Source organism: Balaenoptera physalus (assembly GCF_965194825.1).
Source record: "Balaenoptera physalus genome assembly, chromosome: 2".
Taxonomy (NCBI): Eukaryota; Metazoa; Chordata; class Mammalia; order Artiodactyla; family Balaenopteridae; genus Balaenoptera; species Balaenoptera physalus.
In genome coordinates this window covers 45,276,815-45,302,292 of record NC_138883.1, presented here as the reverse complement: position 1 = coordinate 45,302,292, position 25,478 = coordinate 45,276,815, and the positions used below count along the sequence as shown (strand labels likewise).

The 25,478-nt window shown below is 42.0% G+C and overlaps 2 long non-coding RNA genes across 2 annotated transcripts in view; one reads left to right on the top strand and one right to left on the bottom strand.

Annotated features, from left to right (window-relative positions):
• Positions 1-25,478, top strand: part of LOC309655384 — a 250,606-nt gene that overhangs the window by 2,695 nt on the left and 222,433 nt on the right. The window contains exon 3 of the long non-coding RNA XR_014260793.1: positions 5-16,240. This is a non-coding gene — a long non-coding RNA (uncharacterized lncRNA). The remainder of the gene's footprint in view (positions 1-4; positions 16,241-25,478) is intronic.
• On the bottom strand, positions 22,692-25,370 carry LOC309655400. Its single transcript, XR_014260816.1, has 2 exons — positions 25,304-25,370; positions 22,692-25,265 (listed from the first exon to the last, which is right to left on the bottom strand). It is a non-coding gene; the product is annotated as an uncharacterized lncRNA (long non-coding RNA).

Genomic DNA, 25,478 nt, shown 5'->3' with positions numbered 1-25,478 from the left:
CTAGGTCACTATCCTGTACCGTTCAGTTTTAAGGAAAGATGACTGTCCATGGACCAGACTTCCAAGAAGTAGAGCCTAGTGGCTCTGGGGTAGCAGATGTAGGCTCTGCTCAGAGAGCCTGACCCCCAATATCTCCATGGTAAGTTTGATTGGGATGGGGCATTCATAACCAGAGGACTGTGACATCTGCCACCATCTTTCATTTCCTTGCTGCTTACCTGGTCCTGCCTTGTTGGCCCCAACTTCTCTCTTTTGTCTCTCACTGGTGGGTATGCCCTCAGCCTTCAAACCTTATTGTACTGAGATGATCCAAACTCCTCTGACTGAGCCATATGCCTTTCCTTCCTAATAAGCTAAGTGATGGCTCGGCCCCCTAAGGAATGCAAATCTGTTGCAGATTAGTGATATGAGAAAGTTACTGCTATGACTTTCCATTCTAATCACTCTGAACGAGCTCCCTTGCTCTGATGTGACTGCCAGATTCTTGTGGGGCTCTTCACAGATGGATTCTAGACATCTGAACATTTTGCTGGCAAACAGAAATAAGAACTGGAACCTTTTCCCCCAGTGGACTAAGGAAACGCTGAGTCAGAAGTTCTGGTTTCCTATGGCAATGCCACCTCCTCTAGCTAGTCACTTGGTCATCTGTTGGCCCCTGGCTGTGGAGCAGTCTCACTCTGAGAAACCATGTGGTCACTAGAGACACATATTTCAGATCCCTCTGTATTGGCTGTCACACAACAATGACATAAGCTAAGATTTCATGAGCTAATGAATCTCTAAAAATTCACTTTAAGACTTTGGGGTTTATAAAATGTCCCCAAATTCTTCTATAGCTATCATAATGAAAACATCAGAGCAAAGCCACGCCATAGCAAAGTTGCTGAACTTCCATTCCAAGCTAATGATGAGTGGACGCCTTGGTAATATCACTACGAAAGAATCTGCTGTATTTGGGGAGAGAAAGGATAAGGACTAGTTTATGACTTCAGAGTCCTGGGTCAGATTGGAGAGAAGATGGAGGACGGTCTTCGGAGGTCGGAGAAGGCAACCCAGCAGTGCATAACCCACATAACTCTGTCCTTTTCCGCCTCTAAATCTTCAGGTAGACGCTCTGAGGCAGAGAGGTGCATTGTGGAGCTTCTGGAGGCACTGCTTGGAGGAAAGGTCATTTAAACTGGCCCTCCCTGGGCTCTTCAAAGAAGCTCCATTGGGCATACAATGTCTTGGGCCTATGGCCTAAGAAGTAGTAGTTACCTGGGCCTGCTCTGAAAGGAGCTCGTCAGTGGAAAAGCATTAGGGGTGATGAAAGGCAGGGAACTTGGGTAAAGGTAAGGCAGGGAGATGTCCCAGGATGTTCCAAAGAAGAGGCACTGGAGTGTCTGCATGGAAGAGCCGTTCAGGTCCAGGAGCCAGAAGTAGGCTGGGCGTTCGGAGACCCCATTGCCCAAACCTTGGGTCTCTTTCTCCATCCACCATCCACTCTGTGTCCCATTCTCCTCCCTGGCTAGTGAGACCCGCCCCCCTGCTCTTGTCTGGTCCCTAGGAGACAGAACAGGGTAGGGGGCCTCATAGACGGGTCCCACATGCAGGCTTCTAGGATCCACATCACGCCTTTAGATCCAGGGGTCTGGATGCTTCCCGGAAGAGCTTTCTGCTCTTCTACCTTGGATACCCTTTCCTGCTTAATGGATGAACATCAGAACAGCACAGGCTCATTTCACATCAGGCTGTGTGTGTCGCAGGCACAACGAGGATGAAAACAGTCTGCTGCATTTGGAGTCAAAGACTTTTTGCTATAGGGCTCTTTGGGAATCAACAGACCTTTAAACAGAGATCTTTCCCCAGCATTTTCTTCGTTGTGTCTTTGGTGCCAGGGTGTCTGACTGCTGTTTTGTCTGGGGATGCATTCAGAATTGACTACCGATGATTCAGCCCCGGGGTCTAGTTTCTCTCTCTCTCTATAGACTCAGCAGGACTGTGAGTTGATAGGTCACCACAGGCCTTCTGAGTGCAGATACGGCCTCTACTCAGCTCCTTTTGTCTCTCAACTTCCTTCAGTCTGCATGAATCTTTCAATAGCTGGGTTGGACCATTCGCATGCAGAGGGCTGGGTAAATTCCCATGAAGCAAGTTAATAATATAGCATTTCCATGGTGGCATAGTGCTGCTGTTTTGCTGTTGTTTTTAACTTGTTTTATTCATATCTCTTCTTCCCCTACATGGCTTTTTTCTTCTTCAGATTGATCAAGTAGAGGCTCTGTTAGGCTGTTGAGGCACTCAGGGTTGCTGGTTCTTCCTGGAGTTCTGAGGGGTAACTACTGTTCACTGTTGAGAAAGGGAAATACTTTACCCTGGAAACCCAGAACACTGATACACACATAGCTGCTTCTCTTGGATGAGGCACGCTACGTACTGATTTTATTATTCTGATAACCTGGGCATCTTCTAGAATAGTGGTTTTTAAATTTTTTAAGGAACCGGACCCCTCCTCAAGTGAAAAACCATATCTCTGATATAACAGATAAAGCAGAAACCATGGCTGTGGAGGTGGGAGAGATGCTTCACCCTGTTGACCTTCACTTCCCTGCTTCCTCTCTTGGAGGAGCCCCTCCTTGAAACCCTGGCACTCTGTGGAACGGTGGAAAACTACTATGCTAGCAAGAAGTGTGACCTGATCTGTTTTGGTGCTGATTGGCAAGACCACAGTACCGTCATTAGTTTGAAAAGTAAACATTTTTGGATATCAAAGGTACAGGTGCTATGGCTCCTATATAAGGCCATTTGATAGTTAATTCCTGCCTAGAGGAAAATAACAACTTGTGTCTTATAATAAGCACATAGATATGTGCATGGTGGTGGTGCCACGCCCCCAGAAAACACAAAGGTATGGGGAAGGCCACTTGTAGCCTTGTGAGCTGCAAGTCTGCTCAGGACTTAAGCAGAAGTCCTCCATCATTTCTTTTTTTTAACGTTTTAATTTTTATTTTTTTGGCTGTGCTGGGTCTTTGTTGCTGCGCGCGGGCTTTCTCTAGTTGCGGTGAGCGGGGGCTACTCTTCGTTGCGGTGCGCGGGCTTCTCATGGCGGGGGCTTCTCTTGTTGTGGAGCACGAGCTCTAGGCACGTGGGCTTCAGTAGTTGTGGCACGCAGGCTCTGTAGTTGTGGCTCGTGGGCTCTAGAGCGCAGGCTCAGTAGTTGTGGCGCATGGGCTTAGTTGCTCCGCGGCATGTGGGATCTTCCCAGACCAGGGCTCGAACCCGTGTCCCCTGCATTGGCAGGCGGATTCTTAACCATTGCGCCACCAGGGAAGCCCTCCTCCATCATTTCTGAATCAAGGCTCCTTGACAGTCAGAAAGCCAAAGGGCTTCCTTTGGGGTTACCTTGACCCTCCGTTGGTACAGTGAAACTGGTCTGTTCTATTTGATTTTAAAGTCACTGATACCAAATTGATAACTTTTGCTTTAGGGCCTATGTATTTGGATTGACCTCTACTTCCCCAACAAGCTTTCAGTGCTTGTATGTTTCTGATCCCCGTTGCCGGAGCATGTCATGGACCATTCACCAGCTTGCTGAGGCTAAATCTTTCTCAACAAACACAGCTAAGGAGATGTGGAGCAGGTGGAAGTATGTGATCTGAGGGGCACTGACTGACAAGGCCTTGTTTGCCATCCTAACCTACCCTGGCCAACTGCTGTTATTACCCCTACAACTTCCACTTAACAATAGTGATCATACACTGTGACCACAGAAATTGTTAGTTGCAGCCCACTTTGTCATGTGAAAGGAAAAAGAACAAGGACTTGGAAATAGCTTGTGAGCTTAGTCTGATAAATCACATCCCATTAATTTCCAAATATTTCTGCAAAATCAGAAAGGGGAAACTTGTAAGTTCTATTAGTTCATTACTGAGTGATTGCTAATTGGTTATGCATTTAAAAACACACAGAGAATTCCATTTAATATTGTTGTCTTCATTTGGAGAGAGATTTGTTTTGTTTGACAGAGCATTAGCTGTGACATTTTGGGGTTAGTGCAGACTACTTGGTTCTTCCTGAAAATTCACAGATATGGAATTTAAAAATTTCTTTTAGCTGAGTATTAAAATAATAGGTACTAATTCTCTCTCCAATTTATTGGTCCCGTAACACTGAAATAGTACCTGTCAGGACTGAGGGAGCTGGCCTGCTCCTTCCATGGGGTCCCCCCTTCTCCCTGGAGATAAGTGTGAATTCCCTCTCCTTCTTCCACCCTGTGACACTTCCCTAAAGCACTTTGTTCCATGAGCTATCTTCCTTGGTTTATAAAAAGGCAGTGGTGCAATGAGGTTCAATATTCGGAATCTGGCATGCATATCTTGTGTTAAGGGGCTGATGAAGTTAAAATAATGAGCTTCGTTTATGTCTGGGATGTTGTTGACTAGCACAGGAAGAACATCAATTTGAATTTTCTTCAATTAATGATGATGAATTTGACATTCATGTGTTTGGTAAATATCAGTTGATCATCTTCTCTGTGCTCTGATCTGCCTCTTTTACTCTTTCTTTACATGTTCAAGAACTTATCTGTTTAATTGTCTGATGCTAGGGAGATGCTGAGTATAATGACGGACAAGAATACAATAGAATGTCTGAATGAACCTACAGTTCTTAGCCCTTGAACTTATGGAGCAATTCCATCAGCCACCATTCCCTTTTCCTGGTAAGCAAGGTTTCAAAATAGTGACTGTATATGAATTAGAACCCTAGTGGGGAAGCTAAGATGATGGGACTCAGAATAAAATTGTCTGGGCTTGACTGCTGACTACCGCTTACTGTTTAGGATGCCCTGGGCAAGATGCTTCACCTCATGGGGCCTCAGTTCTCTCACCTGCAAAATGGGGTAATATTACCACCTACTTCCTAGTGTTAGTGTGAGGATTAAATGAGAGAATCTTCTAAAAGTTTGTAGAATAGGACCTGGCATGGAGTAAGTTCTTAGTAAATGTTAGCCATTATTATGGTTATTATAATTGTAATCATTTTTTTATCTCTTTAGCTTTCCTTGGCTATTATGGGAGATACAGTGAAGAGTAATCACTGCATATGAATAGAAAGTAACCTTTTGACTTACCTGCTCCTTGTCTAAAAGCTTGCTGCCAAAGGTGCTCCCTGGGGTGAGGTATATTGTTTTCCCTTCTTGCCCCCATGCACAGTAGGTCAGGGGTAGCAGTGAGATGGAGATTGCAGTGGACGTCAGGAGACACAAGGATGGTTGTTACCCCTTCTTGACTATGGAACAACTTTAGCTGAATTCTTCAATCACCTCCAGGTCACCTTTCCCCATGTACAAAATTGAGCTGTTGGAAACCACAGTAGGTGGCAATGAGAGCCTTGAGATACGTATGTATTGTGGTTTAATATATATTTTAAAGAATCTTGTGTATAACGTAGTGCAAGAGAGTAAAAGCACACTGGGCTCTTCGGAAGTCTTTTAATGTGGTAAGAACCAAGAGCCTATCATTTATTGAGCCCCCAGTATGTGCTAGGTTCTGCATATTTATCATCTCATTTATTCTTTATAGCAACTTCATGAGTAAGTTGTATTATTTCCATTTTTCAGTTAAGGAATCTGAGTCTCCAAGAGTTTAAATGATGTGTTCAAGTTCACGGGGTTAGTTAGAAACAGAGAAGGGATTCAAAGCCACACCTGTCTTAAGCATGTCCCCTGTGGTGGTCATCAGTGCTGTTTCCTTCCAGGCCAGATCATTTAATTGCCAATGCAAGATTCTCCGTCTGCAGGGCCATTGGCTGCTCTGTCAGCCTGTGTTCTTGGGTGACTCTGATGAGCAGAATGCCCTGCAGCTTGAGATGGGCACGTGGCCTGAGCATGAAATAACCTTTGTAGTTTTTGGTCATTAAGGTTTTGAGTTTCTTTGTTACTGCAGCATAACCTGGCATATCTTGACTAATACATGCTCCAGTAAGGTGATTAACACTGATGGCTAAATTGTCTGTAATATTCCTATTTCTCAAGTAGAGGCAGCAGGCTGAATCATCTTGTGTGTGTGTTGGGGGAGAATAATGACTACATGTTTCTAAGTGCTAATAAGGTAGGTCATGGGTTGAAAAGGATCTTTTATCATTTTTTTCAAGTGTTTTCTTTCTGATCAACTTCTTTTCCCTCTCTTGCCTTTTTTTCCTCTACCTTCTACCTCTTTCATTTTTTTCCCTTTGGGTCTCCTTTTAGTCTCTATACAGATCTAATGCCTAGTGCCTGGTAGCACTCAAATGTTTTTTAAAGTGGGAGGAAATATTCAGAATCCAGGAAAGCAGTGTTGAATTCCACATTCTCTTCTTTTTGTTGGCAATTTGGTTAAAAAAAAATGTTTAAGGAGTTTACCTTAACCTTTAACTAAACAAAGCAATCATAAGACCCAATTTCTTAGTTTTCACATATCTTCAATGTTCTTTTCACCTCCCATCTCTCTTGGTATTGTATCTATGTGGCCTAAGGAGGACTCTTGGCTAGGATGCTTGTGCAAGCAGATTGAATTGATTTCTGGCTGAGCCCATCCCTGTCTGTCACCCAATTATCATCAATAAATATTTAAATATCAGGCCAGCAGCCCCTGAATGGAGCCCTGGGTATCAGGCCTCTGTGAATCCCAGCTGATCATTATTAATTCAATGAATGTAGTTGTAAATTAGCTAAGAACGTACAATGGAAGCAAATACATGTACTCTTGTCAATGTGGGCTCACGTCATTGAAAGATGTTTTAAATTTGCTTTTGCCTCATTCCAAGAAGATATGAGATGCAATTTGCTTCAAACTAAATGTTCCCTTAGTGTCTTGTCCAGATATTAAACAAGAATAAGGCAGGTTGGAAGAGCCGTCTCTAAAATGTATTGCTCTGAAGGACTTAGAGGTTTGCAGGGTCACTTTTTGAGCTAATGTGAATTGGCAGGCAAAATGCTTTCCACTGAGATGAATTATGTGCTCAGGGTTACCTGGTTTTTTAATCCGAGTTAGACAGAGAAGTCAGAAGTAGATAAAAAATGAAATGACCCATTATCAAATAATCAATGAAAAAGCTACACTCCTGCAATGTTTCTGGATCAATATACAAGTTACCTTTCAGATAGATGAATTATTCTTGTGTAGTTCAGAGCAGATCAAAGCCTACTTCCAGCCAGATGTCCCAAATGCACTGTGTGTGAAAGCAGAGAAAGAAGGCATTGACCCACCAGGCACAAAAACACGGGTCCTCCCCGTTCAGCAGCTTTCCTAAACAGTGCCCAATGAGAGTATTCTTGGGAACATGGTCCAGATCCAGAGGCACAAGCTGTTGAAGGTTTAGCGGATAGTGTAGATAAGGCTCTGAAGAAAGGGCATGTTCATTCCCCGAGGGCAGGAGTATAAATTGGCAAAGACTTTCTAAAAAGCAATTTCACAGTACCTATCAGAATTTAAATTTCTATGCTCTTTGACCTGGCAATCCAATTCTAAGAATTTATCCTAAAATGTAGTTACATATGTATAAAAAAATATTTGTATAAGGATGTTTCTTTGTTGTGATAGTAAACACATAATACATCTTACAAATGTCCATCAGAGAGGGAATAGTTAAGTAAATTGTAATCTGTTAATACTGTTGAATATTATCAGCCATTAAGAAAATGAGGTTAAATATATATGTGCTGACATATGACGTTGGAGAAGTTATTCAACCTCTCACTGCTTGAGTTTTCTTATTTGTAAAGTGAGTATAATATTTAATAAGTATTAGTTGAGTGACAGACTAAATGAATATATTTGTGTGTGTATGTATATGTATGTGGTACATATGCAATTTTTTTATTTTTGGAGAGACTAAAATTTAGAAAAGTAACTCAGAAATCCAGTAGATAGAGCTAAGTTTAGAATCCTAAGACCCTCATCTAGGAGTGGGAGGTGGGAGATGGGGAGACATATGAGGAAGGAAAATAGTCTTTATTGAAAATACACACTATGCTAGGCTATCTGCTACATACTTTACATAATCATATCATTTAATTCTTACAATCATCTGAAGTCGGTATTATTATATCCATTTTACAGGTGAGAAAATAAGGCTCAGAGAAACTTACCCAAGGTCATACAGTTGTGAGTAGCAGAGCTAAGCTTCCAGTGTCAAAGCTGTGCTTCCCACCACCTCCTTCCATGCTGAGACCATATCTTACTCATCCCTGGATAGTCAGTGTCTAGCATAGAGCCTGACTCCATAATGCTTGTTACATTTAATTAAATATTTGCTTAAAAATTGAGGATACTGACATAGATTTCCCTTTGCTTTATATTGGTTAATAAGTGGGAATAATTATTATGATACTTCTTTGATATATAAGTTTTTCTATACGTACCTTATCCCACCTTTATCAGTCACCATAGGCTAAGTTATGCTGTGGTAACAAATAACTCCAAAAATCTCAGTGGGCTGCTTTGTTACATGCACTGCATGGATTAACTGCCGCTCTGCTCCATGTTGCCTTCATTTCAGGACCCAGGCTGAAGAAGCAGCTCTTTCCTGGACGTTGTGAGTCTCATGGGAGAGGAGATGAGGGATGGAAGAATCACCTATCCATTAAAGCATCCATTAATGGTCATTAAAGCTTCTGCACAGAAGTAGCACATGCCACTTCCACTCACATTTCATTGGCCAAAGTGAGTCAGATGGACACACATGAACACAATAGGGTGGGAAGAGTATAATCTTCCCATAGGGATAGTCTCTGTTGGGTGGGCCCATTTAGGTGCTCCTTGTAAGAGGAGCAGCTGATATTTTGAAGAGTAATGCAATATACCCCACTACTCTATTGCAAAATAAAATTTAAGCCCCTTAAAATAGATACTGTGTTTTATACTTCTGTTTAGCTTATATATGTAGAATGGAACTTTTACTCTTGTAATTCTAGTGCTTTCTTCACTAGATAGTAAACTTAATTTTGCTTTTATGGGAGTCAGTCTTATCCAAATACAGCAGTTCTCAAAATGTGTTGAGGGAACCCTAATAATCCCCGAGACACTCTCACGGGGGTCTGTGAAGGCAAAACTATTTTAATAATACTAAGTTGTTATCTCCTTTTTATTTTTAACATCTTTATTGGAGTATAATTGCTTTACAATGGTGTGTTAGTTTCTGCTTTATAACAAAGTGAATCAGCTATACATATATCCCCATATCTCCTCCCTCTTGCGTCTCCCTCCCTATCTCCTTTTTTTAACTCTCATTCTCTCATGAGTGTACAGGGGGGTTTTCCAGATGTCATGTAACATGTGACATTGGAACAGATCGAATACAGAAGCAGATATGAGAATCCAGCTATCCAGGCATTAAAGAGATTTGCAAAAATGTATAGTAATACCACTCTTCTCACTAATGTTTTTGTTTTGGAAAACATAGCTGTGTTTGATAAAAATGTTAACATGTATTAGATTTTTTCTTAGTAAGGTTAACAAATAGATATTTAAATTTTTTTCAGCCTTAATTTCTAATATAGCAACATATTATATTTATCTTTATAATACATCTAAACAATAGCTCTTTGGGGTACTTAATAATTTTGGTAAGAGTATAAAGGCGTTCTGAGAACAAGGTGTTTGAGAACTTCCGTCCTAAAATGATGTGGCAGGCCCTGACTGTCTCAATCAGAGTATTAGTGGCAAGATCATTAAACACAGTTAAAGTTTCCTTAGCTATAGCGTGGAGCACGGTGGGTTCTTATAAGTACTGTTATTTTTCATAATCATCACCAGTGTTCCATATCTTGTACTTCCTGAAGGAGCAAGATGATTAGTTTGTTAAAGAAGATTGGTTGCATGAATTATTTTCAGCCTTGTAGAAGTTCACAGCTTGATGTTGCATTAGTAATGAACAAGAAAAAGGGTGGTCCATAACCCTGAAAAGAAAAATCCTGCTTTGTAATAAGAGGCCCTAGTAATTTAACGTCTTGGAACTTTATCATCTTGTCTCACTAGCTTCAATACGGAATAATTGAAAACAAGCCACATGTTTACACTAATGAATAATAATAATGAAGAACACTTTGTGGAGAGCCGTATTCAGGTTCTATAGTGTTTTTCACGTGTGAAAGTCTACTTTCACATTTGTGACCAAGCTCAGGCAGTTTTTTTTTTTTTTTTTTTATCTTCCCCCTGCTTTGCGTTTACACTATGCTAGTACCCTCCTCCCCGAAGAGGTAACTCCCAATAAAAGGACTTTAAATTTATGGGCAGAGTCTTGATCTCTGTTGCAGAATTCTTATCAAATAACTTTGAAAGTTCTGGAAGGACAGTTCTGAAGGGGCATCTGGACATGCACATTTTTGCACGTATGCATGCATACACGCACATGCATGTTGGAATTTAATGCCAGGAAGAACTTTGTTTCTTCTGAGAAGCCAACAGTGCTGTTTACCCAACAGTAAGAGGTATGTAATGTGCTGCATTTTATTTTCTGCCTTGGCTTCCAGCAAGCTCAGTCCTCACATGATATTTACTTTGGGTGATTTTTATTCTTTTTCACTGCAAATTACATCCATTTTGGAAGCAGGCACAAGATGTAATAATAAATGAACAACAACAAGTCAGATGCAGGACAGCCTTTAAACATAGGTAGAAGTGGTAACTACAACACTTTGAAGGCTTAGCTAGGACAGAAAGTACCATGTATCTGCCACTGTTACATGAAATTCCCTCCATTAGGGTTCCTCCTGTCAGGTAACATATTTGATCTTTAGAAACCTGCTATGTTACAAAGAAAACACGCTCCCAGGAGAGTCATACCTCAGTATTTGGGATGAAACATTGATGAATCAATGAGAGCATGAACTAGAAGAGAACTCAGATATCTTAGCTTTCAGACGTATGTTTTTATTAACATACACCTCTCAGCTAGTGGCAAACATTTCCAGAGACATAGAGAGAAATTTTCCCCATGAGGGTTATGTAGAGATTTTTTTTCCCCTTCAAGTAGGGTTGCCAGATAAAATGCAGGACATGTGCAATATACGCTTATACCAGAAAATTATTCATTGCCTGTCTGAAATTCAAATTTAACCAGGCGTCCTATATTTTTATTTGCTAAATCTGGCAACCCTACTCTTAGGGGAACAATATAGAAACCTTTCTACTGGTAATGTTGCTTGCTAATCACCTTGAAAAGTGCTTCATAAACAGACATGTATTTTACTTTTCAGTATATCACAGGGTCAATCCTTGTAAGTGGGTCTGAGAAGATAAACCGATTATGTACAACTTTGTTTCTTTCAAGTTCCTGCTGAGAGGAAAAGCTGTTATGTAAACAGGGAAGTGACAAAGCATTTCTCTTCTCCTATGGGCCCCAGCACATGTGAGAATTCTTCCAGCCAGGGTACTGCTGCCGCCCATGATGACTCCCTGACAGGGGAAGCTTGGGGACAGAGACAACACAATGTACGTGAAGGAATGGGGGAAACAAACTTCTATCTAATGAGGCTTTAGACTTCACAGAGGGAGGACACTTGCTATTACACACCCAAGCCAGGTTTAAATTTCCAAAAGGTGATGCTTTTAGCCGTAACGTTTCTGAGGCTTGGACGAAGTGACTCCTTCATTTTGTGCAGGTGCAGACCTGGATGTAGCTCACAAATGATACTGCCTCTACAAGCCCTCTCGTTCCCCATCCATCTTTGTCTTGCCCCACAAAGATGCACTGAGATCTCTCACAAAGCATCCCTTATTACTTTGCCAGGAGGATCCTGACCTCAAGACAAACAATTAAAAATAGCAGTAAAATAAAAACACCCCAAAACCTTCTGTGCTCTTTACGCTGTGAGTGGTTTAGGCTGTTCACTTTGCTTTCATCCTCAGCTTGGTGTGAATTATACGTGCTTTTGTAAACCCAAACTTAAAGCCCAGCATGGCTTCAGATAGCTTCTCACCGCACTCCTTTTTGTGGGGTATTTCTCACATAAACTATGGTGATTCTGCTTCCGCAGAGAAGGGCAGTGACTTGCTGAAAGTATTGATTAATTGCAGTCTCATTCACTGGTTTGCTCATTTTACAAACATTAAAAAATAATGCATACCTTGTGCCAGGAGCTGTGTGCAAGGCACGGGCGAAACAGATAAATAAGGCACAGTCCATGCCCTCAAGGAGATGACAGGTTAAACAAATATTTGCAATTCAGTGTGGTGAGTGCATAGAGGTGCTGCAAAGAGGGGCTGAAATGCTGTCTGTAAGAGGGGGAGGAGAAGGCAGAGCAGTTCAGAGGAGATTTATGAGCTGAAGCCTGAGGAATAAATAGGCATTTTCTAAGTGCAGAGAAGGCAAAATGAGAACAGCATGGGCAAAAGCAAGGACTTCATATAACATATAAAGTGTTATAACTTGTTCAATGAGAGGCTGAAGATGATCCACTGGGATCCAAAAAGAAAATAGCACAACTTCATACCTGGATTTTTATGTAAAAATTAACTTTGCTAATATTCAGTGTATGGTTTATAGTTTGGGCATATGTAATTTATCACGAAGTATAGTGCTCAGCCGGTTGCATGCTCAAGAATGCTTTACCAAAAGGGGACGCTCACGATCAAATTAATTTGGCTACCACTGCTGGAGTGGTAGAACTAGGAATTCAGTTCTTGCCCACCAACTCCTTCTGCAACAGTGCCAACAGGAGTCTAGATAATGATGTTTCTTTTGGTCCAGGGTACCTCAAAATACACATGGAATGCTTAGAGTGCTTGTTAAAGAAGGGCAGGTTTCCAGGCCTGTCTCAAATCAATAGTCAGCCTCTTTCAGGAATAGAAACAACAACCACCTGTATGTCTAACAAGCTCCGCAGGCGATGCTTATTGCCTTAGTCTGTTCAAGCTGCCATAACAAAATACCACAGGCTTGGTGGCTTAAAACAACAGAAATGTATTTTCTCACAGTTCTGGAGCCTGGAAAATCTAAGATCAGGGTTCCATCAGGGTTTAGTTTCCGGTGCAGTCTCTCTCCTGGCTTGTAGATGGCTCCCTTCTCCCTATGTCCTCACATGGTGCAGAGAGAGCGCTGGTGTTTCCTCCTCTTCTTTTTTTTTGTTATTGACGTATAGTTGATGTACAATATTATATAAGTTACAGGTGTACAATATAGTGATTCACAGTTTTTAAGGGTTATACCCCATTTATAGTTTTGATAAAGTATCGGCTATATTCCCCCTATTGTACAATATATCTTTGTAGCGTATTTTATACCTAATAGTTTGTACCTCCCACTCCCCCACTGGTAACCACTAGTTTGTTCTCTATATCTGTGAGTCTGCTTCTTTTTTATTATATTCACTAGTTTGTTGTATTTCTTAGAATCCACATATAAGTGATATCACACAGTATCTGTCTTTCTCCTTCTGACTTATTTTATTTAGAATTATACCAAGTCCATCCATGTTGCTGCAAGTGGCAAAATTTCACTCTTTTTTATGGCTGAGTGTGTGTGTGTGTGTGTGTGTGTGTGTGTGTGTGTGTGTAATCTTCTTTATCCATTCATCTGTTGATGAATGCTTAGGTTGCTTCCATTTCTAGGCTATTGTAAATAATGCTGCTATGAACATTAGGGTGTGTGTGTATTTTTTTGAATTAGTGTTTTTGGTTTTTTTGAATATATACCCAGCAGTATCAGTTTTATTGGATCAGGGCTCCACCCTTGTGACCTCATTTAACCTTAATCACCCCCTTAAAGGCCTTATCTCCAATACAAGCAGGGTTAGGCTTCAACGTATGAATCTTGGGGTAACACAGTTCAGTCCATAACATTTATGTTCACTGAAGTTTGAGGACCACTGCTGTAGTCTAACCAATAAATAAACAGTAAAGCGAGTGATGGTTTCTGAAGTAGGTCCCTTTTTCCTAAGTCTGAACCCAGAGGAAGAACCAGAGAAATGAGGGATTTCCAGCTCCCACCTTGCCTTCCAGACTAGTGCTGTTCAATTGAAGTGTAATGGAGCCACATGACAAATTGCCTATGTAACTTAAAATTTTCTAGTAGCCACATTGAAAAAAAAGTAAAAAGAAAGAGGTGAAATTAATTTTAATAATTATTTAGTTTAATCTAATATATCCCAAACATTATCAATTCAACATAAAATCAATACATATGATTAGAAATAAGATATTTTACAATTTTTTTGTACTAAATTTTTGAAATCCTGTATTATATTGTACTTACATCACGTCTCAAGTCAAGCTAGCCAGATTTCAAATGTTCAGTGTCCTCATGTGGCTAGTGACCTATGTACTGGACAGTCAGTGCTAGCGTATTACAACCTTCAGCTCAGTGCTTTAGGAAGCAGAGCAGACAAGGTGTGCTGTGAACATGCTGTACAAGCAGCATCATTTCTAAGAGAGGCTTTATGATTATGATTAGTCCTGCGAAGTTTTTAACATGCCTGTCCTCTAACCAGCATCTTAAGATGTCAAGTTTGAGCAGAGAACAGAAGCCGACGGCTCATCCTAGCAGTTGAAGAAATTGTCACCATTCAGTGTTCTGTTTACCATGTACGTAAGAAGTCACAAGCTGCCAGAGCTGCTTGATGACTGATACAGGCTGGCTGGATGATAGTTTGCCCTTAAATGAAGACTGAGCTGCATTTGATTTATCACCCTCAGCTGTCACTTCTCACCTCCACTGAACCTTTCCCGAGACCACAATAAACGTCACTTTAAAGGTTCGGGACTGGATTTCAACTGTGAAGAGTGTATTAGTCCTAAAACGGGCTCTTTCAAACAAAGCAGCATCTGCAGTCGGTGCTGGGGCTGGGGAGAGCATATGCAGAAAGTTCCCTGAATTTTATATGATGAAGAAAGCATTAGGCTTAACCATGAGGTTAACTTTATCCATATCCCACAAGACCAAGTTGGGGATCCTGCAGGGCTATAGGCATGTTATTGGTGCTGAGATGTGTCTTGGGATCCATTGGAGCCCAGGTGCTTCTAGTTAGTTTGAAGACAACAAATTTTTGTCTTATTGGAGGAACTTGAGGATGTTTGGCTGGAAAAGAGAAGTTTGGTGGAGAGGGCATGAAAGGTCACCCTCATATGTTTGAGGGCTTTCTGGAGGAGGAATTCGACTCATTCTGTATAGTCAAAAAGGGCAGAATTAGAACACATTTTTAGTTCAATATAGAAGTCTTTTTAATGAGATTGTGGCATCATTAGAAGACCCAGACATTAGATTGTGTTTCCCTAAGGACATTTATCGAATACCTACTTTGGGTCAAGCACTGTCACGCATATTATTTCAATTAAATTTTCACAGTGTTCCTGCAAGGTAGGTACTATTACCTCATTCCAAATGTGGCATCCCCCTGCTCCCGGGCCACGATGACAGCAGTCATGGTTCCAGCATTTGCCCTGCATCTGGAACCTGCTGAATGCTCAGCTTTCTGGAGCCGACTTTATGCCCCAGACAGGAAATCAAATGTAAATGTCATTTTCTTTCTGTGCTGGATTGGAAAGGACACAGCTTGTCTGGCCTGTACAGTGGAATTTGAGTTTAACAGATGGGAGAACCGCATTAAAACAACCGGTACAAAGTTGCACAAAGATTTTTCTTTAAACGAGTACTTCCCATTCTCACCAATGATAATGTGTGCCATGGCCGAGTCTAAATTCTCTTCTCTACGTGCATTTACATTTTTCACTAGCCTGTACAATTCGCACATCCATAATCAGTCTCACGTGTTAAGATATATCTTGCAGTACCCGTGAAAGAATGTGTTACTGACCCTCCCGAGTTGGTCCCTGAGAAGGGTCCTTCTGCCCAGTGTTGCTTAAACCAATAGAACGAGACTGAGTTCTTCCATTTGGAAGCAAAAGAGTTTTATTCTTTGATCAAAGAACAGAGAGGTGTGAGCGCCGGCTGCAGAGCACACGCTCTCCCGGAAGGACTGTGGGTGGGGCTGCTTTCTAGGGATCTCGGCAGGCGGGGGAGGAGGCGGAGTTCTTGCGGGATCCGGTGCAGCTGCTGCGGCTCCGCCTCCAGGGCGCAGCGCCGAGAGCAGCGGCTCTGCGCACGGCCCGCCACCGCCGCCATCTTGAACTGAGCGCTGGGTGCGGTGTTTCTGCGCAGAGCCCTGGAGCTGAGGGGACGGCCCAGCCGTGCTGCACCGGGAGCTCCGGTCTGAAGCGCCAGGGGCGAGGCCTCTGGATGCGGCACCCTAAGAACAAGGGAAACTACATGAAGCGCAAAGGAAGAGGTTAGACCTTATCTTATCACCTAGATTCCATCTTGCTTTTCCTTGGGGAACCCAGTGGGCTTTGTCGGTGACTGATACGCTCAGAATGTAGTTCTAAAATGGATCCTGGTTCTTCTTCTGTTGTAACCACGGAGTGTGTGGTGACTCGAGCTACCTCCCATCTCGTGTGGCAGGAAGTGGAGCATGAATACCTGTACATGATATAAACGTATAATAAGATATTAAATGGCTGATGCTATCGCGTACTTACTGTGAGACAGGCAGTGTTCTAAGGGCTGAGGGGGTCTTACCTCGTTGTTCCTGCCATCTCTCCCATAACGTAGATACTGTTATAAAAATACCCCCACTTTATAGAAGAGGGAACTGAGGCACAGGGAGGTCACATAACTTGCCCAGGTCGTGCAAGTAGTTAAGTGGCAGAGATAGGATTGGACCCGGGCCATCTAACGACCAGAAAGAAGCATAAGGGATGTGTTGTCTCCCGGTGTAGCAGAGGTTAAATTTTCTCCTACTTTACCAGCAAACAAGCACACTGGTAAGGCCCTGGAGGAGCCCGGCCTTGCACTGTCCCGTATGGTAACCACGTGTGGCTGTGAGCACTTGAAATGAGGCTTGTCCAATTTGACATCTGCTGTAAGGGTATAATAAGTACTGGATTTTTGAGGACTTACGTGATGAAAAGAGTGTCTCTTACCGTTTGCTCACACATATGTTCACTCATTCATTCAGTATGTTCCGACACGTGGGAGGCACCGACGGTGGGATGTAGCAGAGTCAACCAGACAGATTTGGCTCCTGTTCTCATGTAGCTCAATATTCTGGAAGGACTGGTGGTTTGGGGTGGGAACTGGACCCTAAGAAATAATTATGTAAGTGCTTAATTACCATCACTATTGTTAAAGAGGAGAAGGCATTTGCTGTGGGAGATTACATGAAGGGCACCTTACCCTTGGGGGGTCACTCAGTAAATTCATTCAGTAGATGTTTGTTGAGTGAAAGAATGAATCTAGGGGATTAGAGGAAGCATCCCTGAGGAAATAACTTTGAGATAGCGTTCCGAAGGAGGAGGAAAGAGGTGAAATATTGGGAGCGTCTGCTGTGATCACAGGCCCGCCGGGCAGGTGGCTCTGGCGGCTCTTGCTTTATATCAGGGACAGTTGTCTCTGGCCATGTGTCAGTGGCACAGCTGAGCCCAGAGTTTTGTGGGGTGGGCAGAGGCGTGGGGAGCTGTGTTCCCTGGCACGGGGAGGCATGGTTGCAGGCACGGGGACATCTCAAGGAGCCGGCAGGAGGGCGGCCCCTGGCCCCCTCCTCCAGCATCACCCAGTGCCCAGCACCCCCTGGCACACGGACTCAGTTTCTTCTTCCTGGCGGCTTCGTGTCCTTCCTCTCCCTTCTTCTTTGCCCCCACCAGTTTGGGTCTGCAGCATTTATTTCCCTTTATTGCACAATCCATTCGACAGGTTTTTATTTTGTTGTTGTTTCCGCCCAGTGTAAATGAGACCTCCAGTAGGGAGAATAACTTAAATCTCTTGTGACCCTGGCGGACAAAACGTTCCCAGTTTCTTCCCCCAGAGCAGTTCTCATTTCTGTGGCAAGTTACCACGGAGTGCTTATTCTTGTCGATAACAGTGTGGCAGCGAGGACGTGAGGAGGGGGCGTGGAGAAGGAGGAGAGCCCTGGACTCGGTGGCTGGGTGCTGGCTGGCCTGAGTCTGCTGCCCGTAACTCGCCCAATGTGAGAGGGAGCTGGAGCAGGCTGGGCTGGGGGCAGCGGGCAGCTTTGGGCAGCTGGGAGGAATGCTAGGCATCTGACCTTGGGCATCAGGCTGTGCTAAGCCTCACCCCAGTGTAGCCCCTGGGAGAGCTGATTCTTGGATGGGTCTCCTTCAGTTCTTTGCACACCTGATCCCAGGTTGCCAAGTTACCCAATGAGCCAGAAAACAATAAAACCACCATAAACCCAGCTGGGGGTGATTTTGTTGTGTTCTGAGTCTGCATATCTTGCCTGGATCTTATATTGGGCTTGAACATTAAGAGGGCTATCCCAGGGTGGGTAACAGTGTTGGCAGGGAAATTCGGCAACGTGGCCTGAACATACTTGCACCCATATTTGCACCCAACAAATACTTGTTAAATCAACGAATAAGAATTTGCTGTAAGGAATACCATTTTTAGTTAATTTGCAACACTTGTACTACCTGGGTGGAAAGTCAAGCCAGCAATGCATTATAATGTGGTTTGGTAAACATTGTGTAGCTTTGTTCTAGGATTTTCCTAAAAACCCAACTGAGTCTCAGTGGGCTCATTGTCTCTGAAGTCTCTTCCTGCTCTAAGATTCTGTGATTCTTTGAAACATGCTTGTCAGGGACGGGCTTCCGACCTGGAGGAGGGTTGTATTCGAGGCTTCGCGTCTACCTAGTGGTGACTACTGCTTCTTTGCAGCAGAGTGTTTCAACTTCAGTACTGTTGTCATTTGGAGCTGGATAATTCTTTGTGGCAGGGGGCCATTCTGTGCATTGTAGGATGTTTAGTAGCATCCCTGGCCTCTACTCACCAGATGCCAGCAACACCTCCCTATCCCTCCCAAGTAGTGAGAAGCAAACTTGTTTCCAGACATTGCCCAATGTCCCCTGGACGGCCAAACTGCTCCTGTCTGAGAACCAGTGCTCTATAGGAATAAAGTGAGACAGGGGTGCAGACTGTTTGAAAAAGCCCATTATGCACAAGCAGTTTTCACTGGACTATATCACACAGCTGCAGAGTTTGTGGATTTATCTTTACACATTAAAATTGTGTGCCAAATTAAATGCCTTGCAGAATCCCTTGCAGCACTGTGTGGCTCTGGGGGTGGATGACTGGACACAGACAATGGCTGCCCACTGTGTTGTCCTTCTGTCCACGCCTCCCTCCTCTATTCCTTGTGTAGAGCAGTGGTTCTAGGCCCTACGTATTCACTATAATCACCGGGGGAGCTTTTCCAAAATTAACATGCCTGGCTCCGCTGCTAGGGGTTTGACAGAATTGGTGGACCCTGGGGCCTGGGCATCTGTATTTTTCGAAAGCTTTTCAGGTGATTTAACTCTGCAGCCAGGGCTGGGAGCCCCAGGTGTGGTAAAGACCAGTCTCAGCTGGCCAGACTTTTCTGGGTTGACTGTTGATGGAACTGGGGATAATATTGGGTTGGCCAAAAAGTTCCTTCGGTTTTTGAGTAAAAATAAAAGACACATTTTTAATTTTCACCAAGAACTTGATTGAACAATGTATTCACCGTTTTGTTCCACTACCTTCTGCCATTTTTCAGGCTACTTCATAATGCCATCTTCCCAAAACTTTTTATCTTTTTGAGCAAAGAACTGTTCCAGGGGCCTTTTATAGTCTTCCAGGGGATTGAAATTTTTTCCATTAAGAGAACTTTGTAAAGACCAAAATAAATGGAAATCCAAAGGTGCAATGTCTGGTGAATATGGTGGATAAATCAGAACTTCCCAGCCAAACTGTAACAGTTTTTGCCTGGTCATCAAAGAAACATGCGGTCTTGTGGTATCCTGATGGAAGATTATGTGTTTTCTGTTGACTAATTCTGGATGCTTTTAATCGAGTGCTGCTTTCAGTTGGTCTAATTGGGAGCAGTACTTGTTGGAATTAATTGTTTGGTTTTCCGGAAGGAGCTCATAATAGAGGGCTCCCTTCCAGTCCCACTGTGTACAACATCACCTTCTTTGCATGAAGACCAGCCTTTGGTGTGGTTGGTGGTGGTTCATTTCACTTGCCCCACGATCTGTTCCATTCCACATTATTGTACAGTATCCACTTTTCATCGCCCATCACAATTTGTTTTAAAAATGGAACATTTTCATTACATTTAAGTAGAGAATCACATGTGGAAATACGGTCAAGAGGTTTTTTTCACTTAAGTTATGTGGAACCCAAACATCAAAGTGATTAACATAACCAAGCTGTTACAAATGATTTTCAGTGCTTGATTTGGATATTGTGAGTATGTCGGCTACCTCCCGCGTGGTATAACGTTGATTGTTCTTAATTAATGTCTTGATTTGATTGCTGTCAACTTCAACTGGTCTACCCGACCGTGGAGCATCATCCAGCGAGAGAAACCCCCAGCATGAAACTTCGCAAACCACTTTGGACACGTTTGATCAGTCACAGCACCTTCTCCATACAATGCACAAATCTTTTTTTGTGTTCCAGTTGCGTTTTTACCTTTCTTGAAATGATAAAGCATAATATGCCAAAAATGTTGCTCTTTTTCTTCCATCTTCAATATTAAAATGGCTACACAAAAATTCACCAATTTCACACTCCCTCTTGCGAGAGCACTGGAATCACAACTAACGGCTGAACAATCATCAATAGGAAGACACTGGAACTCACCGAAAAAGATACCCCACATCCCAAAACAAAGGAGAAGCCACAATGAGATGGTAGGAGGGGCACAATCACAATAAAATCAAATCCCATAACTGCTGGGTGGGCGACTTACAAACTGGAGAACAATTATACCACAGAAGTCCACCCACTGGAGTGAAGGTTCTGAGCCCCACATCAGGCTTCCCAACCTGGGGGCCCGGCAACAGGAGGAAGAATTCCCAGAGAATCAGACTTCGAAAGCTAGAGAGATTTGATTGCAGGACTTCAACATGTCTGGGGAAAACAGAGACTCCACTCTTGGAGGGCACACACAAAGTAGTGTGTGCTTCGGGACCCAAGGGAAGGAGCAGTGACCCCATAGGAGACTGAACCAGACCTACCTGCTAGTGTTGGAGGGTCTCCTGCAGAGGTGGCGGGTGGCTGTGGCTCACCATGGGGACAAGGACACTGGCAGCAGAAGTTCTGGGAAGTGCTCCTTGATGTGAGCCCTCCTGGAGTGTGCCATTAGCCTCACTAAAGAGCCTGTAGCCTCCAGTGCTGGGTCACCTCAGGCCAAACAACCAACAGGGAGGGAACTCAACCCCACCCATCAGCAGACAAGCAGATTAAAGTTTTACTGAGCTCTGCCCACCAGAGCAAAACCCAGCTCTACCCACCACCAGTCCCTCCCATCAGGAAGCTTGCACAAGCCTCTTAGATAGCCTCATCCACCAGAGAACAGATAGCAGAAGCAAAAAGAAGTACAGTCCTGCAGCCTGTAGAATGAAAACCACATTCACAGAAAGACAGACCAAATGAAAAGGGAGAGGACTGTGTACCAGAGAAAGGAACAAGATAAAACCCCAGAAAAACAACTGAATGATGTGGAGATAAGCGACCTTCCAGAAAAAGAATTCAGAATAATGATAGTGAAGATGATTCATGGCCTTGGAAAAAGAATGGAGGCAAAGATCGAGATGATGCAAGAAACGTTTAACAAAGACCTAGAAGAATTAAAAAGCAAATAAACAGAGATGAACAATACAATAACTGAAATGAAAAATACACTAGCAGAAATCAATAGCAGAATAACTGAGGAAGAAGAACAGATAAGTGACCTGAAAGACAGAATGGTGGAAATCACTACCGTGGAACAGAATAAAGGAAAAAGAATGAAAAGAAATGAAGATAGCCTAAGAGACCTCTGGGACAACATTAAATGCACCAACATTTGCATTATTGGGGTCCCAGAAGGAGAAGAGAGAGAGAGAAGACCTGAGAAAATATTTGCAGAGATTATAGTGGAAAACTTCCCTAACGTGGGAAAGGAAATAGCCACCCAAGTCCAGGAAGCACAGAGAGTCCCAGGCAGGATAAACCCAAGGCGCGTAGTAGTAAAACTGACAAGAATGAAAGACAAAGAAAAATTATTGAAAGCAGCAAGGGAAAAATGACAACATACCAGGGAACTCCCATAAGGTTAACAGCTGATTTCTCAGCACAAATTCTACAAACCAGAAGGGAGTGGCATGACATATTTAAAGTCGGGAAGAACCTACAACCAAGATTACTTTACCTGGCAAGGATCTCATTCAGATTCGACAGAGAAATCAAAAGCTTTACAGATAAGCAAAGCTAAGAGAATTCAGCACCACCAAACCAGCTCTACAACAAATGCTAAAGGAACTTCTCTAAGTGGGAAACACAAGAGAAGAAAAGGACCTACAAAAACAAACCCAAAACAATTCAGAAAATGGTAATAGAAACATACTTATGGATAATTACCTTAAATGTGAATGGATTAAATGCTCCAACCAAAAGACATAGACTGGCTGAATGGATAAAAAAACAAGACCCATATATATGCTGTCTACAAGAGACCCACTTCAGACCTAGGCACACATACAGACTGAAAGTGAGGGGACGGAAAAAGATATTCCATGCAAATGGAAATCAAAAGAAAGCTGGAGAAGCAATACTCATATCAGACAAAATAGACTTTAAAATAAAGAATGTTGCAAGAGACAAGGAAGGACAGTACATAATGATCAAGGGATCAATCCAAGAAGAAAATAAAACAATTATAAATGTTTATGCACCCAACATAGGAGCACCCCAATACATAAGGCAACTGCTAACAACCATGAAAGGGGAAACGACAGTAACACAATAATAGTGGGGGACTTTAACATCCCTCTTACACCAATGGACAGATCATCCAAACAGAAAATAAATAAGGAAACACAAGCTTTAAATGACACAATAGACGAGATAGATCTAAAAGTTATTTATAGAACATTCCACCCAAAAGTGGCAGAATGCACTTTCTTCTCAAGTGCACATGGAACATTCTCCAGGATAGATCACATCTTGGGTCAAAAATAGAGCCTCAGAAAATTGAAGAAAGTTGAAATCGTATCAAGCATCTTTTCTGACCAAAACGCTATGGGATTGGAAATCAATTATAGGAAAAAAAACTGTAAAAAACACAAATACATGGAGGCTAAACAGTGCACTACTAAATAACCAAGAGATCACTGTAGAAATCAAAGAAGAAATAAGAAAATACATAGAAACAAATGACAATGAAAACGTGATGATCCAAAACTTACAAGACGCAGCAAAAGCAGTTCTAAGAGGGAAGTTTATAGCTATTCAGTCTCACCTCAAGAAACAAGAAAAATCTCAAGTAAACAATCTAACCCTACACTTAAAGCAACTAGAGAAAGAAAACAAAGAAAACCCAAAGTCAGTAGAAGGAACGAAATCATAAAGATCAGAGCAGAAACAAATGAAATAGAAACGAAGAAAACAGTAGCAAAGATCAATAAAACTAAAAGCTGGTTCTTTGAGAAGATAAACAAAATTGATAAACCCTTTGCCAGACTCATCAAGAAAAAAAGGGAGAGGACACATCAATAAAATTAGAAATGAAAAAGGAGAAATCACCACTGACAGTGCAGAAATACAAAGAATTATAAGAGACTACTACAAATTACTATATGCCAATAAAATGGACAACCATGAAGAAATGGACAAATTCTTGGAAAGGTACAATTTTCAAAGACTGAACCAGGAAGAATTAGAAAATATAAAGAGACCTATCACAAGTAATGAAATTGAAACCATAATTAAAAATCTTCCAACAAACAAAAGTCCAGGACCAGATGGCTTCACAGGCAAATTCTATCAAACATTTAGAGAAGAGGTAACACCAGTCCTTCTCAAACTCTTCCAAAAAATTGCAGAAGGAGAAACACTCCAAATTCATTCTACGAAGCCACCATCGCCCTGATACCAAAACCAGAAAAAGATATTCCAAAAAAAGTAAATTATAAACCAATATCGCTGATGAACATACATGCAGAAATCCTGAACAAAATATTAGCAAGCAGAATCTAACAGCACATTAAAAGGATCATACAGCATGATCAAGTGGGATTTATCCCAAGGATGCAAGGATTCTTCAGTATATGCAGATCAATCATTGTGATACACCACATTAACAAATTGAAGGATAAAAACCATATGATCATCTCAATAGATGCAGAAAAAGCTTTTGACAAAATTCAACACCCATTTAGGATAAAAAAAACTCTCCAGAATATGGGCATAGAGGGAACCTACCTCAATATAATAAAGGCCATATATGACAAACCCACAGCGAGCATCATACTCAATGGTGAAAAACTGAAAGCATTTCCACTAGGATCAGGAACAAGACAAGGATGTCCACTCTCACCACTATTATTCAACATAGTTTTGGAAGTCCTAGCCACAGCAGTCAGAGAAGAAAAAGATATAAAAGGAATCCAAATTGGAAAAGAAGAAGTAACACTGTCACTGTTTGCAGATGACATGATACTATACATAGAGAATCCTAAAGATGCCACCAGAAAACTACTAGAACTAATCAATGAATTTGGTGAAGTTGCAGGATGCAAAATTAATGCACAGAAATTCTTGTATTCCTATACAGTAACAATGAAAAATCAGAAAGAGAAATTAAGGAAACAATCACATTCACCATTGCAACAAAAAGAATAAAATACCTAGGAATAAACCTACCTAAGGAAGTAAAAGACCTGTACTCAGAAAACTATAAGACACTGATGAAAGAAATCAAAGATGACACAAACAGTTGCAGAGGTATATACCATGTTCTTGGATTGGAAGGATCAATATTGTGAAAATGACTATACTACCCAAAGCAATCTACAGATTCAATGCAATCCTTATCAAATTACCAATGGCATTTTTTTTTTACAGAACTAGAACAAAAAGTCTTAAAATTTGTATGGAGACACAAAAGACCCTGAATAGCCCAAGGAATCTTGAGGGGGTAAAACGGAGCTGGAGGAATCAGACTCCCTGACTTCAGACTATACTACAAAGCTACAGTAATCAAGACAATATGGTACTGGCACCAAAACAGAAATATAGATCAATGGAACAGGATAGAAAGCCCAAACATAAACCAATGCACCTGTGGTCAACTAATCTGTGACAAAGGGGCAAGGATATACAATGGAGAAAAGACAGTCTCTTCAGTAAGTGGTGCTGGGAAAACTGGGCAGCTACATATGAAAGAATGAAATTAGAACACTCCCTAACACCATACACAAAAATAAACTCAAAATGGATTAAAGGCTTACCTGTAAGACCAGACACTATAAAACCTTTAGAGGAAAACATAGGAAGAACACTCTTTGACATCAATCACAGCAAGATCTTTTTTGACCCATCTCCTAGAGTAATGGAAGTAAAAACAAAAAGAAACAAATGGGACCTAATGAAAACTTCAAAGCTTTTGCACAGCAAAGGAAACCATAAGCAAGACAAAAAGACAACCATCAGAATGCGAGAAA